This window comes from Panicum virgatum, chromosome 7K (assembly GCF_016808335.1).
Source record: "Panicum virgatum strain AP13 chromosome 7K, P.virgatum_v5, whole genome shotgun sequence".
Taxonomy (NCBI): Eukaryota; Viridiplantae; Streptophyta; class Magnoliopsida; order Poales; family Poaceae; genus Panicum; species Panicum virgatum.
The window spans coordinates 33,672,751-33,688,212 of NC_053142.1; the positions used below are offsets into that span (position 1 = coordinate 33,672,751).

Genomic DNA, 15,462 nt, shown 5'->3' on the forward strand with positions numbered 1-15,462 from the left:
GTCGACGGCGTCTAGGGCCTCGCTGCGGGTGAGGAGGTGACGGGCGTCGGGCGGCGTCTAGGGCCGTCAGAAGGCTGAGGCGGGAACGGCGTCTAGGGCCACGGCGTGGAGGCGGGAATCTTCCCGCGCGAGGTGTTTTGGCAGTTTTCTCAAAACCGGCCACCTACCCGGGTTTCGCGGACCCTCCAAAACCGTGGACCAGATCTTCGTCAACGTGGAGGCATCGCAGGGAAGACTTCGGGTCGAAGAAAAAAAACTCCACCGTTGATTGAGGACATGCACAGGGCTGCTGCAGACCCGACCGGTCTGACCGGTCTAGCCACAGCAGCTGGGTATTTAAGTCCCCCTCACCTGTTCGTGGGGGTCGAGCCTCTTGAGTCCTTTTCTGTTTACTCCTTCTCCTTCCTCGTGCTCTAGGTTAGGGCCAAGGTCTCCAACGCAAAGGAGGGTTAGATTATAGCTAATCTCTTCAATCTAGAGGGTGGATGATGGTGTGGTCGGTTCTAGCCTTTGTATAGGTGAATTCCTCCGTGATTTATGAATGAAATTGTTTTGAGATTCACCCAAGTGTGCTGAGCTTTTCGTCCTCCCCTTCTCTTTGTGTTTTGGACTCGGTTTCTCCTCTTTTGATGTGTTTCGTGTTTGGAGGAGTCAAGTTCTTCAATTCGTGGTTTGATGAACTCGTTGTGACGATTCTAATCTATCTAGCCTAGTGCCAAACCCGCTGGAATCGCGAGTTCTCATGAATTGGGATTTTTGGGTTCTTGAGAAAACCCCAATTCTCTTTGATCTTCCCTTCATTTCTCACGATCTATTAAACTTTTGGGAAAGATCTTTTGGGGATTTGTTCACGGGGTAGATGCGAAGCTATCCTCCAAGTTTGGTTGGATTTGGACTTCGTTTCCTCGATATTTGCATTTGAAGCATTGTTTGTGATTTGTCTGGGTGCCACCGGTCTGACCGGTCTCTGAAATCGGTCTGACCGGTCTTGATTTTTGAACTCCAGCCCGACCGGTCTGACCGGTTGGAGAGAGGGGTCTGACCGGTCCGAGTCTGCAGATTTTCTCGTTCGCTTCCGTGTTTTCATTCGCGCGTTCTAGGGGTGTTGTGTGTTGTTTTAGCTCTTCCATAGCTATTCCAAACTTCACCTAGAATTCTTGAGGGCTCGTGTGGTTTTGGGATATAGGCCGACGGATCGATTTCAAGAGAAATTTTGATCGGCTCCCATTCACCCCCCCTCTGGTCGCCAGTTTCGGTCCCTCAATAAATTATTTAGAATAGAAAAGTTTATATGTTATCATAGTTGGTTCCACAATAAAGATACTAACATAATTTTTATATTATTAACCTCTACAATTATTTTGAAATATGTAGTTAAATTTAAAAATGTTTGACTTTTAAAAACTTGATTTTTAAGAAAATCTATTCGTAACTATATTCTAGACGGAGGTTTTAAAATAATAGGTCTAACATCCCATATTAGTAGTGAATACATTTTGAGTAGAGATTTATTAGTATTCATATATGTAAAAATATAAATTGAATATGTGTGACAATATTTTTTAAATAAAAAAGAATAGCTACTGACAAATGTGATGTTTTTGTCGGCAGCAGCAGTTATATACGGAAAAAACAAGAAAAAGAACACATAAGCGTATAACCCATGGATTCATTCCAGGTATTGAACGTCAAATCATTATATAGTATAACGTGCATATCTAGGGGTGTTCTATTCACAATCCAATTTAGCTTCAATATATCTTTAGCTCAACATTGTATACGATAAGAACCTGACTCCAAAATTGTTTAGGCTAAAATTTGAGGCTCTTTGCTACCCTACGTAGACTTTTAAAACGGTATATATACTAGACAACTTAGGCCCTATTTGGTTAAAAAAGTTTCTATGCTACTTTTAGTCCCTGGGCTAAAACGTTTAATCCCTATCTATTTGGTTCCATGGATTAGATGGACTAAAGGTCATTAAATGAAGTGAACAAAATCCCAAAAAGTCTTTGCTACCCTACTACCCCTATTCTGCATGCATGCAGCCAGCCATGGTGGAGCTAGAGGAGGGGGGACCATGGGAGTAGGGTGGAATTGTAGGCTAAAAATCCCAAAAAAACTTCTCAAGAGGGACTTCTCATTCTTTAGTCCCTAACCTACTTTTAGCTCCAAAAAATCTCTCATGTTTGGTTCTTTAGCCCCATAAGTCCATACAAAAGTCTGGTGAACCAAACAGATTCTTATATAGCATAACTGATAACTCATCTACAATTTCACTTGGGAAAATCATCAAGGAAACGGCTAGTCCGTGTACCCGATCACCGGGTCCGACGTGTAGAACGTCTTTCCTGTCATACTCGTTGAGCGGCGCGTCCAGCTCGAACCGCCGGGGCAGGTCCGGGTTCGCCAGGAACAGCCGCCCGTACGCACGCCACCAGGTCGGCGTACCCGTCGGCGACCGCGCGGCCGCCGTCCCCCCTCGCGTACGCGCCCGCGACGACGAACGTGCCCCGGAATGCGTCCCGGCTGCATCGGCCGCAGGCTGCGCCGCGTCTCCCCGCGCTCGGAGGGGCGCACACCACGCGCGCGCAGCTCCGCGGCGTGGAGGTAGAGCACCCCCATGGCGCCGAGCGCGCGCGCCATGTGCAGCCCGAACGAGCGCGTCCGGGTCCGAGTCCGCCGCGTGCCCACGTGCTCGGTGTAGGGCGAGATCAGCCGGACGCCGGCGCGGCCCGCGCCGACCACGCGCGTCCAGGTCCGAGTCCGCCGCGTGCCCACGTGCTCGGTGTAGGGCGAGATCAGCCGGACGCCGGCGCGGCCCGTGCCGACCACGCGCGCCACGGCCGCCACCACAGTGACCTCGAGCGCGAAGCGGCAGCGGCCGGCCAGGGCGCCGCCGTATGCGCCGGCACGGTCGTTGACGGCGTCCTTGAGGAACTGGTCAATCAGAGGTAGCCGTGCGCCCCGTGGATCTCCACGCCGTCGAACCCTGCGGAGTATACATACATCAGAAGTTCAGGCAGCGCCGTCGAATGAAATTGTTTTGAGATTCACTCAAGTGTGCTGAGTTTTTCGTCCTCCCCTTCTCTTTGCGTTTTGGACTCGATTTCTCCTCTTTTGATGTGTTTCGTGTTTGGAGGAGTCAAGTTCTTCGATTCGTGGTTTGATGAACTTGTTGTGACGATTCTAGTTTATCTAGCCTAGTGCCAAAGCCGCTGGAATCGCGAGTTCTCACGAATTGGGATTTTTGGGTTCTTGAGAAAACCCCAATTCTCTTTGATCTTCCCTTCATTTCTCACGATCTGTTAACCTTTTGGGAAAGATCTTTTGGGGATTTATTCATGGGGTAGATGCGAAGCTATCCTCCAAGTTTGGTTGGATTTGGATTTCGTTTGCTCGATATTTGCATTTGAAGCATTGTTTGCGATCTGTCTGGGTGCCACCGGTCTGACCGGTCTCTGAAACCGGTCTGACCGGTCTGGGTTTTTGAACTCCAGCCCGACCGGTCTGACCAGTTGGAGAGAGGGGTCTGACCGGTCCGAGTTTGCCAGGTCTGCAGATTTTCTCGTTCGCTTCCGTGTTTTCATTCGCGCGTTCTAGGGGTGTTGTGTATTGGTTTAACTCTTCCATAGCTATTCCAAACTTCACCTAGAATTCTTGAGGGCTCGTGGTTTTGGGATATAGACCGACGGATCGATTTCAAGAGAAATTTTGATCGGCTCCCATTCACCCCCCCCCTCTGGTCGCCTGTTTTGGTCCCTCAATTATTATCAGAGCCTGATTTAGATTTTTGGTACCTTAACCGGTTCGAAAACCACTTGGCGACCATGGCGAGTCTTGGGAAGATCCCGGTGTTTTCCGGCGAGCACTTTGCCTACTGGAAGGTTCGCATGAGAGCCTTCTTGCAGAGCATGGGAGCCGACATCTGGGATATTACCAAGAACCAGGCTTACATGATGCTTGCCGCTCGGGTCACTCCTCTTCAAGTGATTGAGCACGAGGCTAACGCCAAGGCTGTCAATTCCTTGTTCGCTGGCGTTTCTCGTGCGGAGTTCTCACGCGTCCAGAGTTTTCAGAAAGCCCACAAGATTTGGACGTGCCTGGATAACTACCACGAGGGCACACCTCAAGTGAAGGCTAGACTGTTCGAGACGCACCGGCGTGAATACGAGAACTTCACACAGGAGCCGGGTGAGAGCATTGACTTGATGTTCAGTCGTTTTCAGTCGATTGTGAACAAAGTCAATGCGAACAGATCTGCTGATGCCCTTGAGTACACAGAGCACGAGAAGGCTCTCAAGTTGCTCTACGCACTTGACCGCTCTGTGTGAGATCTCAAGATGAACACCATCATTGAGTCTGCTAGCTATGAGACTCTGATAGTGAACGAGCTTTTCAGTAAGCTCAAGGCTACAGATGTGGATAACCAGACACGAGCTAAGCTCAATGGTGCCCCTCCTTCCAAGAGCATCGCTCTTGTGACTGGCCCAGGTGGATCGAACTCTAACGCTAACTCTGCTCTTGGCTTTTCTCTTGCCTCTTTGCCTTCTGTTACAGATGAGTAGCTGGAGACACTGGGCGACGATGACTTGTGCCTCCTCATCAGCAAATTCCAGCGCGTCTACCACAACAGGCAGAGGAAGAAGAACCCCGGGTGCTACAACTGCGGCGATTTGAAGCACTTCATCGCCGATTGCCCCAAGAAGTCCGGCGGTGGCCAGAACAACCACTTCGACTACTACCGCGACCGCGACCGCGATGAGGGAGGCTCCAACAAGGAGTGTTGGCGACACAAGCACCGCAGTCGTGACCGGGGAGGACGCTTCGATAAGGAGTCACTCAAGAAGCGCTTCCAGTACAAGGCCAAGATGCGGGAGAAAGCCTTTCTGGCGCAGCTCAGCGACCTCGACAAGAGCTCCGACACCGACCTTTCTTCTTCACCGACCTCCGACGATAACGACAAGAAGAAGAAGAAGCGGGACAAGGAAGCCTCCGGTTTCATCGGCCTTTGCTTGGCGGCCGGTCGGCGCAAGAGTTTCTGCACCATGGCAGGCGAAGCCGATGGTGCTCGTGCGTCTTCAGGTGAACATGCTACACCGACGCACGCCGACTCTTCTCCTGGATCCGAGAGTGATTCAGAGGTAAACTCCACGATTGACCTGCTAGATACAGAGGTTAGGGAGTTGTACTCCGCTCTCGACAACCAGAAAAGGCTGCTTAAGGAAGCAGCTAGAGAGTGTAGAAAGCTTAGGGCTGAGCTGGCTTGTGCTAGGGAGAAATCTAGTGAGGATGAGTGCGCTGGCTGCATATCTCACAACAACGATCTTGTTGCTCTCCGTGCCAAGCATGATGAGAACGTCGCGAACTTAGATGTTGCTAATACTTCGCTTTCTGACGTGTCTCATGAGCTCGCTAAGACCAAGCATGAACTAGAACTGGTTAAGGACGCTCCTATTGTTAGCGATGTGCTTGAATGTGATGAGTGTCCTATCTTTAAGTCCGATCTAGTTTCGTTGCAGTCCAAGTTTGCTACTGTTGTGTGCGAGCTAGAGGAGATGAAGTCCAGGCCAGTTTTGCTTGGTGCTTGTAAGCTTTGTCCCACGCTTAGGTCGGAGCTAGATGAGAAGAACGCTTTGATCAAGTCTTTTGGGAAGAGTAAGGTCGTAGAGTCTAGCTCATCTATTGACTGCTCTGTTTGTCCTGGTTTGATTGCTGATCTAGATAGTCTTGCGGTAGAGAAAGCCAACTTAGAGAATGAGAATATCTATCTTAGGGCGATTCTGAGTTGGGTTTCTAGCAGTAAGCCGCAGCTGGGCATGATGATTAAGCAGTTCAAGCGTGGTGATGGGTTTGGGGTCGGTTACACATACACGAAGTCAGACTTTGACAGGATGTATGGTAAGTTTGGGAAGGCTGCTGGAAACACTGCTAGCACGAGCTCGCAGCCTACGCTTGTTGACCCCGCGGATGGTGTGCTTAAAGAACCACCGAAAACACCTCCGCAGAAGCAGGTTTGGGTTCCAAAACCCAATGAGCTGAGGAATCCCCTCGACACGCTCCCTGCTGCCGCAGCCCAGGTTGCCCAGAAGAAGGGGGCTGCTCCTCCCCGTCCGTAGGCTAGGCCTCCACCTCCCAAGCGTGAGGTGAGGTACCACTGCGAGTTCTGTGACAGGGAAGGTCACCTGGAGGAGTTTTGCTTCAGGAGGAAGCGGGCTGTGAGGCGAGAGCAGGAGAGATGGAACGCGGACATGTACTCTGCTCGGGTGCATGGTCCTTCTCGGCGTGCTGGTAGGCAAGATGCTAGGGCGCGCCGTGTAGGTGGAGGTCAGGGAGACGGTGGTGGTTACCGTTCTCCAGCGGGTGGTCGCTTTGCCGGTCGTGCTCCTGGTCGTTTTCAGTACGGCTATGGACCACGGGACCGAGGTTTTGGAAGAGGTTTCGAGGCACCACGCTTTCCTCGCGGTGGTGTTCGTCAGTCACGTGGTAGACGGGACGGGGGATATGCTTTGCCTAATTTTGCTAACCCTTCTGTAGAGCAAATGGCTCGACACTAGTTTGCTTCTCACTTTGCTAACCCCAGTGTTGAGACATTTGCTCACCCTTTGTCTCACTACTGATGTGCAGGTTGGAGGCTTGGAGAACAGGTGGATCATGGACTCCGGTTGTTCGCGCCACATGACCGGAAATGACAAATGGTTCTCCAGCCTCACCCCGATGCGCTCAAAGGAGTACATTGTGTTCGGGGATAATGGAAGAGGAAAGGTACGTGGACTTGGCGCTGTTCGAGTTTCTGATCGCTTTACCCTGAGAGAGATTGCTTTGGTTTCGAACCTTGGGTTCAATTTGCTTTCTGTTTCGCAACTTCTTGATGAGGGGTTTGAGGTTCGCTTCAAGGAGGGTTGTTCGCGTGTTTTAGATTCCAGAGGAGATTTGGTTTGACGGATTACACCTCGCGATCGGGTTTTCTTGGTTGACTTCTCTAGAACTCCTCTTGGCCCTTCTCGTTACTTGTTGGCCGGTCCTTCTTCTGATTTATGGAAGTGGCATAGAAGACTTGGATATTTGAGCTTCGATTTGTTGTCGAGACTAAGCTCACTTGGCCTGATCCGAGGATTGCCCAAATTGAAGTTTGAAAAGGACCTTGTTTGTCTTCCGTGTCACCACGGGAAGATGATTGCTACTTGACACCCACCTGTTAATCAGGTGATGACCGCTCACCCTGGAGAGTTGCTACACATGGACACAGTTGGTCCGTCTAGGATGATGTCTGTTGGTGGGAAGTGGTACGTTCTTGTGATCGTGGACGACTTTTCTCGCTACTCTTAGGTCTTTTTCATAAGAACCAAGGATGAGGCTTTCGAGTTTGTTCGAGACTTGATCTTGAGGTTGAAAAACGAGCTACACCAGGCCATGCGAGCGATTCGCAGTGGTAATGGCACATAATTCAAAAACGCTCGTTTTGACACTTTTTGCAGTGATCAAGGGCTTGAACACCAGTATTCTTCTCCTTACACTCCACAGCAGAATGGAGTTGTAGAGCGGAAGAATCGGACGCTGGTTGAGATGGCGAGGACGATGCTCGAAGTGCATAGGACTCCTCGCAAATACTGGGCTGAGGCGGTTAACACCGCTTGTTACGTGTCCAACCGCATTTTCTTGCGTGCTTTCATGCACAGGACTTCTTATGAGTTGCGGTTTGGACGCCAACCCCGTGTTGACAATCTCAGAGTTTTCAGTTGCCGGTGTTTTGTGCTGAAAGATGGAAATCTTGATAAGTTTGAGTCTCGCTCGTCTGATGGCATTTTTCTTGGTTATGCTTCTCACTCCAGAGCTTACCGTGTGCTGATTATTGATACTAACATCGTCAGATAGACTTGTGAGGTCACTTTCGACGAGACTGCACCGTGCAATTCTTCTGTCTTTGAAGTTGCAGGAGATGATGAGCTCAGCACCTCCATCTTTGAAGATGAGAAGGAAGAAGCTGCGGAGGGCGAGGCTGAGGCTACCACGCGTGCTGTGGACCCAGTTGCCTCCGCCACGAGTTCGGACGATGATGACCGGCCCGATCCGACTATGTCTACTTCACGGGGGCCGATCGAGGAGGTGACTCAGGCTTCACCAGCTACACCTGAGGAGACACCAGACTTGGTTGAGGAGGAGGCGACTTCGACGCGGGAAGCACCTCGACACATTTAGCGTCGTCATCCACCTCAACAGATGCTAAGTGATCTCAACGAGCGAGTTACCAGGTCCAAGGTAACAAGTATCGCTGGCTTTGCTCATTCAGCGTTTGTTGCCTCTTTTGAGCTCAAAGATATTGGACACGCTCTTTCTGATTCTAATTGGGTCAATGCCATGCATGAGGAACTTGAAAATTTTGAAAGAAACCAAGTTTGGGTTTTAGTCGAGCCTCCACCTGCTTGTAATCCCATCGGAACGAAGTGGGTTTTCAAAAACAAGCAGGGTGAGGATGGGTTGGTTGTTCAGAACAAAGCTCGGCTTGTCGCCCAGGGGTTTTGCCAAAAAGAGGGTATTGATTTTGACGAGACCTTTGCCCCTGTTGCTCGTTTGGAAGCTATTCGAATCTTTCTTGCATTTGCTGCTTCCAAGGGTTTTAAAGTTTTCCAAATGGACGTTAAATCTACCTTCTTGAATGGTTTTATCGAAGAAGAGGTTTATGCGAAGCAACCCCCTGGTTTCAAAAATCCCAAGTTTCCAAACCATGTTTATAAACTTCAAAAAGCTCTTTACGGTTTGAAACAGGCACCAAGAGCTTGGTATGATAGATTGAAAATCTTTTTGCTGGCTCAGGGCTTTAAAATGGGATGTGTGGATAAAACTTTGTTCCTCATGCGGTCTGGCACTGATTTTCTGTTAGTTCAGATATACGTGGATGATATTATCTTTGGTGGCTCTTCTCACGCCCTTGTATCCAAGTTTTCTGAGCAGATGTCCAAGGAGTTCGAGATGAGCATGATGGGTGAGCTGCAGTTCTTCCTCGGGCTGCAAATCAAGCAAACTCCTCAGGGCACGTTCGTCCATCAAGCCAAGTACACCAGGGACTTGCTGCGGAAGTTCGACATGAGTGACTTGTCACCTCAGCCAACTCCGATCAGCACTTCGACGGCACTTGATGAGGACTTGGACGGCGAGGCGGTGGACCAGAAGGAATATAGGAGCATGATCGGCTCGCTTCTATACCTGACGGCGACCCGGCCGGACATTCAGTTCGGGGTCGGCCTCTGTGCGCGGTACCAAGCTTCTCCGCGCACCTCCCACAAGCAGGTGGTGAAACACATCTTCAGGTATCTGAAATTCACCCCTGAATTTGGTCTTTGGTACTCTACGGATTCTTCTCTGGTTTTGGTGGGCTTTTCTGATGCCGATTTCGGTGGATGTCGGTTGGATCGCAAGTCGACATCCGGCACTTGTCAATTTCTCGGTACATCTTTGGTGTCTTGGTCCTCTCGCAACCAGGCTAGCGTAGCGCTTTCCTCCACAGAGGCTGAGTATGTTGCCGCTGCTAGCTGTTGCTCAAAGATCCTTTGGATGAAGCAAACCTTGCAGGATTATGGTTTGAGTTTCGGTAGGGTTCCCATCTTTGTAGACAACTTGTCAGCCATTAGCATTGCAAAGAATCCTGTCCTACACTCCAGAACCAAACACATTGATATCCGGTTCCATTTCCTGCGAGATAATCATGAGAGAGGCCACATAGACTTGAACCATGTCCCTTCAGAGAGGCAAACCGCAGATATCCTAACCAAACCTCTTGAGCAGGACACCTTTGCTCGCTTGCGAGGGGAGCTTGGGGTTTGTTACCCCTTTTGATCGCTAACTTTTCTTTGGTTAGCTTTGTAGGTCTTGTTTGCTCTTCTTTTCATTTTCTAGGTTTGGTAGTTGCATTGTGCATATGCATTGTACATGTTTGCATTTTACATTGTCTCACTTGCACTAGCATTCTTGTATACATTGCTATGATCTTCTAGTGCCTGCTAGTGTGAGTTGATAAACTTGATCATGTATAGCTTGCTCCGTTGTGTATATGACATCATCTGAGTTAAGCTATTTTGATTTGAAAATCTGAAAACATGATCACCATGTCTTGGCTACTAGCATGTTAGGCTTGTTGATATGCTTTGCTATCTTATTCATGCTAGTGTAGCCTTTCGTTCAGCAATTCATACTTGAAATGATATAAATTTGATAAAATTGCTTGAACTGTTCTTGAAATGAATTGAAAAGCTCCAGGTGGGATTGCTTGTCGCACTGATCGAGCTTTCGGGACGGCTCACTTTGCACTTGTGAGAACCCGGGCAAGGCTATGCACGACTGAAACGAGTGCCAAAAGCTTCTGATTGTCTTTGGCATAGGCTTGGCCTCATTGCTAAGTAAAGCATGACAAGCTTTCAACCCCTGGCATTAAGAATTGCTTGATATAAATTTGATCGAAAAATGAATGTTTGCAATATGCTTTTGGCTGGTTTGGCTCACCTGTATGAGTATGATTAGCACTGCTTTCCATTCCCTACTTGTTAGTGCTAGATCTTGGGTGATGCTTTTATTTCTCCTAAACTGAACTTGCCTAGCTCTAGACTGATTTGATATACCCTGTTGAGCTAGATGCAGGTCTTGTTTATGGATGCACACGTGCTTGTGACTACATGTTGCTCATATCATTGTATCCCTAAATGCTTTCACTTACACCTCCTACATTGCATTCATTGCATAGCATCTGTTCGGGGGGGGGGGGTTTCAGCTTCAGGGGGAGCTTTAGGTCTTTTTATGTTTGATGTGTGCATGTGCCAACAAGAGGGAGATTTTTGGGAGAAGTGAACGAACAAGGGGAGACTTGTTTGATTTTTGAAAAACTTATTGTGCACAGGTCTTTGAGAGTGCATCATTTTGGGAGAGTTGCACTTGCGAGAGGGAAAAACTTTGGTTTGAGAGTGTCTGCTTTGTTTCTGGCTCCTGGTTTTCTTCGTTTTCCTTCCACTTCTAGCATGATTGCGTCGAGTGTTACCTCTGTCTTTGAGGAGTCATGTTTTGGCTTTTGATCGATTGCGTCGAGCCGTTGCCCTTGTCTTAGGGGATCGATCTGTGCTTGAGGAAGTGACTGGTCTTGCCTTTCTGAGCTTTTTGTCACTTGTTTGAGTTCTTCACTTTCTTGTTTCTCTTTTTATCACTTCTCTGGTTTCAGGTTGTGTGTTGACAATGCACTCATCAAGGGGCAGATTGAGGAACGAGAGTACTCTATCCTGCCTGCGATGAGTGAATTGTCAACCATGCGGTGTGATCGTGCGCTTGGTCTTTGGATTGCAGGTACACGGGCGTCGAGTGTCGACGGAGAGTTGCCGTGGAGGAGCTCAGGCCGAGCGGCAGCTGTGGCGTCCATTCCTGGATCGAGGGCGTAAGCGGCGACTGAAGGCGGGTTTCTTGGTTTGCACCACAAAACCAAGGAGGCGGACGGCGGTTGAAGACGCCAAGTCGTGGAGGCACGGGCGTCAGTCTCGGGACTGATGGAGGCGACGGGCGTCGACGACGTCTAGGGCTGTTAGAAGGCCGAGGCGGGAACGGCGTCTAGGGCCATGGCGTGGAGGCGAGAATCTTCCCGCGCGAGGTGTTTTGGCGGTTTTCTCAAAACCGGCCACCTACCCGGGTTTCGCGGACCCTCCAAAACCGCGGACCGGATCTTCGTCAACGTGGAGGCATCGCAGGGAAGACTTCGGGTCGAAGAAAGAAACTCCACTGTTGATTGAGGACATGTACAGGGCTGCTGCAGACCCGACCGGTCTGACCGGTCCCTTGGACCGGTCTGACCGGTCTAGCCGCAGCAGCTGGGTATTTAAGTCCCCCTCACCTGTTCATGGGGGTCGAGCCTCTTGAGTCCTTTTCTGTTTACTCCTTCTCCTTCCTCGTGCTCTAGGTTAGGGCCAAGGTCTCCAACGCAAAGGAGGGTTAGATTATAGCTAATCTCTTCAATCTAGAGGGTGGATGATGGTGTGGTCGGCTCTAGCCTTTGTACAGGTGAATTCCTCCGTGATTTATGAATGAAATTGTTTTGAGATTCCCCCAAGTGTGCTGAGCTTTTTGTCCTCCCCTTCTCTTTGCGTTTTGGACTCGATTTCTCCACTTTTGATGTGTTTCGTGTTTGGAGGAGTCAAGTTCTTCGATTCGTGGTTTGATGAACTCGTTGTGACAATTCTAATCTATCTAGTCTAGTGCCAAACCCGCTGGAATCGCGAGTTCTCGCGAATTGGGATTTTGGGGTTCTTGAGAAAACCCCAATTCTCTTTGATCTTCCCTTCATTTCTCATAATCTGTTAATCTTTTGGGAAAGATCTTTTGGGGATTTGTTCACGGGGTAGATGCGAAGCTATCCTCCAAGTTTGGTTGGATTTGGACTTCGTTTGCTCGATATTTGCATTTGAAGCATTGTTTGCGATCTGTCTGGGTGCCACCGGTCTGACCGGTCTCTGAAACCGGTCTGACCGGTCTGGGTTTTTGAACTCCAGCCTGACCGGTCTGACCGGTTGGAGAGAGGGGTCTGACCGGTCCGAGTCTGCAGATTTTCTCGTTCGCTTCCGTGTTTTCATTCGCGCGTTCTAGGGGTGTTGTGTGTTGGTTTAACTCTTCCATAGCTATTCCAAATTTCACCTAGAATTTTATTGGGCTCGTGGTGGTTTTGGGATATAGGCCGACAGATCGATTTCAAGAGAAATTTTGATCGGCTCCCATCCACCCCCATCTGGTCGCCAGTTTCGGTCCCTCAATAAATTATTTAGAATAGAAAAGTTTATATATTATCATAGTTGGTTCCACAATAAAGATACTAACATAATTTTTATATTATTAGCCTCTACAATTATTTTGAAATATGTAGTTAAATTTAAAAATGTTTGACTTTTAAAAACTTGATTTTTAAGAAAATCTATTCGTAACTATATTCTAGACGGAGGTTTTAAAATAATAGGTCTAACATCCCATATTAGTAGTGAATACATTTTGAGTAGAGATTTATTAGTATTCATATATGTAAAAATATAAATTGAATATGTGTGACAATATTTTTTAAGTAAAAAAGAATAGCTACTGACAAATGTGATGTTTTTGTCGGCAGCAGCAGTTATATACGGAAAAAAACAAGAAAAAGAACACATAAGCGTATAACCCATGGATTCATTCCAGGTATTGAACGTCAAATCATTATATAGTATAACGTGCATATCTAGGGGTGTTCTATTCACAATCCAATTTAGCTTCAATATATCTTTAGCTCAACATTGTATACGATAAGAACCTGACTCCAAAATTGTTTAGGCTAAAATTTGAGGCTCTTTGCTACCCTACGTAGACTTTTAAAACGGTATATATACTAGACAACTTAGGCCCTATTTGGTTAAAAAAGTTTCTAGGCTACTTTTAGTCCCTGGGCTAAAACGTTTAGTCCCTATCTATTTAGTTCCATGGATTAGATGGACTAAAGGTCATTAAATGAAGTGAACAAAGTCCCAAAAAGTCTTTGCTACCCTACTACCCCTATTCTGCATGCATGCAACCAGCCATGGTGGAGCTAGAGGGGGGACCATGGGAGTAGGGTGGAATTGTAGGCTAAAAGTCCCAAAAAAACTTCTCAAGAGGGACTTCTCATTCTTTAGTCCCTAACCTACTTTTAGCTCCAAAAAATCTCTCATGTTTGGTTCTTTAGCCCCATAAGTCCATACAAAAGTCTTGTGAACCAAACAGGGTCTTGTATAGCATAACTGATAACTCATCTACAATTTCACTTGGGAAAATCATCAAGGAAACGGCTAGTCCGTGTACCCGATCACCGGGTCCGACGTGTAGAACGTCTTTCCTGTCATACTCGTTGAGCGGCGCGTCCAGCTCGAACCGCCGGGGCAGGTCCGGGTTCGCCAGGAACAGCCGCCCGTACGCACGCCACCAGGTCGGCGTACCCGTCGGCGACCGCGCGGCCGCCGTCCCCCCTCGCGTACGCGCCCGCGACGACGATCGTGCCCCGGAATGCGTCCCGGCTGCATCGGCCGCAGGCTGCGCCGCGTCTCCCCGCGCTCAGAGGGGCGCGCACCACGCGCGCGCGGCTCCGCGGCGTGGAGGTAGAGCACGCCCATGGCGCCGAGCGCGCGCGCCATGTGCAGCCCGAACGAGCGCGTCCGGGTCCGAGTCCGCCGCGTGCCCACGTGCTCGGTGTAGGGCGAGATCAGCCGGACGCCGACGCGGCCCGCGCCGACCACGCGCGCCACGGCCGCCACCACAGTGACCTCGAGCGCGAAGCGGCAGCGGCCGGCCAGGGCGCCGCCGTACGCGCCGGCGCGGTCGTTGACGGCGTCCTTGAGGAACTGGTCAATCAGAGGTAGCCGTGCGCCCCGTGGATCTCCACGCCGTCGAACCCTGCGGAGTATACATACATCAGAAGTTCAGGCAGCGCCGTCACGACGTCGTTTATTTGTTCAGAGTACGTTCTTGGACCGACGGCGTGCGATCCCTGTGGGTGATTTTGGCCACGGTTCGATCGCTCACCGGCTTCAATGGCGTTCCGGGCGGCGATCCTGAAGTCGCCGACGACGGCAGGGATCTCTTCAGCCGCCAGCCGCCTCGGCACGGGGTAGGTTGTCACCGACAGGCCGTCCTCGCTCTTCGCCGGCGCGATGGGCCTGTCGGTGCTGGAAACGGGGGCCTGTCGGTGCTGGAAACGGGGGCCTGCCCGTTCGGCTGGAACTCTGACGGACACACACACAACTACCACGCACTCGATCAGCAATTCAGCTGTGAATCTGGGACGATGTGTGTGCTGCTGTGAATCTTTTTTTTTTCAGGAGGGGTGATCATCCCCTACTGAATCTGGGACGATGTGCGTGCCGTGAAACTGGGAAGGCATGGAAGCTACTGATCACCTGTGGGAGAGCTGGAAGCGGCCCATCTTGTAGGGAGTGAGGAAAGGGATCACGGCGTCATTGTCTGCTTCGCCATTGTCGTCTCCCATCTTCTTGCTGCTCCGATGATGACCGACCTCCTGTTCTTCTTCGTTCTCGATCGCACTCGATCATCAGCAGGTCGAATTCTTGGACAAAGTGGACAAGCAAAGCCTTCTTCTGTATGTATCTGTGTACTGGCTGCTCCGATGATCGACGTGGCCGGAGCGGGGCCGCTCGGCCTCTTTGTGGCGCAGGAACTTGCAGCCATGCAAAGTCAAGCAGCGTGCAAGAAGTAGGTTGGATTCGGATGTTTATTCGAATGTCAGATTTTTTGTCATTTTTCTTCGATTATGGACAAATAAGATATAGAATTTACTATGTAAATTCATAGCCTTGTATTTAATATTGATCTTGTAAAGATTCATAAAAACTAAACCTCAAATTTATCATATATATTCTTAAATAATAGATATAAAAATTCGAATACGGATCGGATACAGATTCGAATCTTTTTTCATTTTTT

The 15,462-nt window shown here is 49.4% G+C and overlaps 2 pseudogenes; both read right to left on the reverse strand.

Annotated features, from left to right (window-relative positions):
• Positions 1-2,292: 2,292 nt before the first annotated feature.
• LOC120640156 lies at positions 2,293-3,011 on the reverse strand (annotated as a pseudogene).
• Positions 3,012-13,814: 10,803 nt separating this feature from the next.
• Positions 13,815-15,193, reverse strand: LOC120641098 (annotated as a pseudogene).
• Positions 15,194-15,462: the final 269 nt, after the last annotated feature.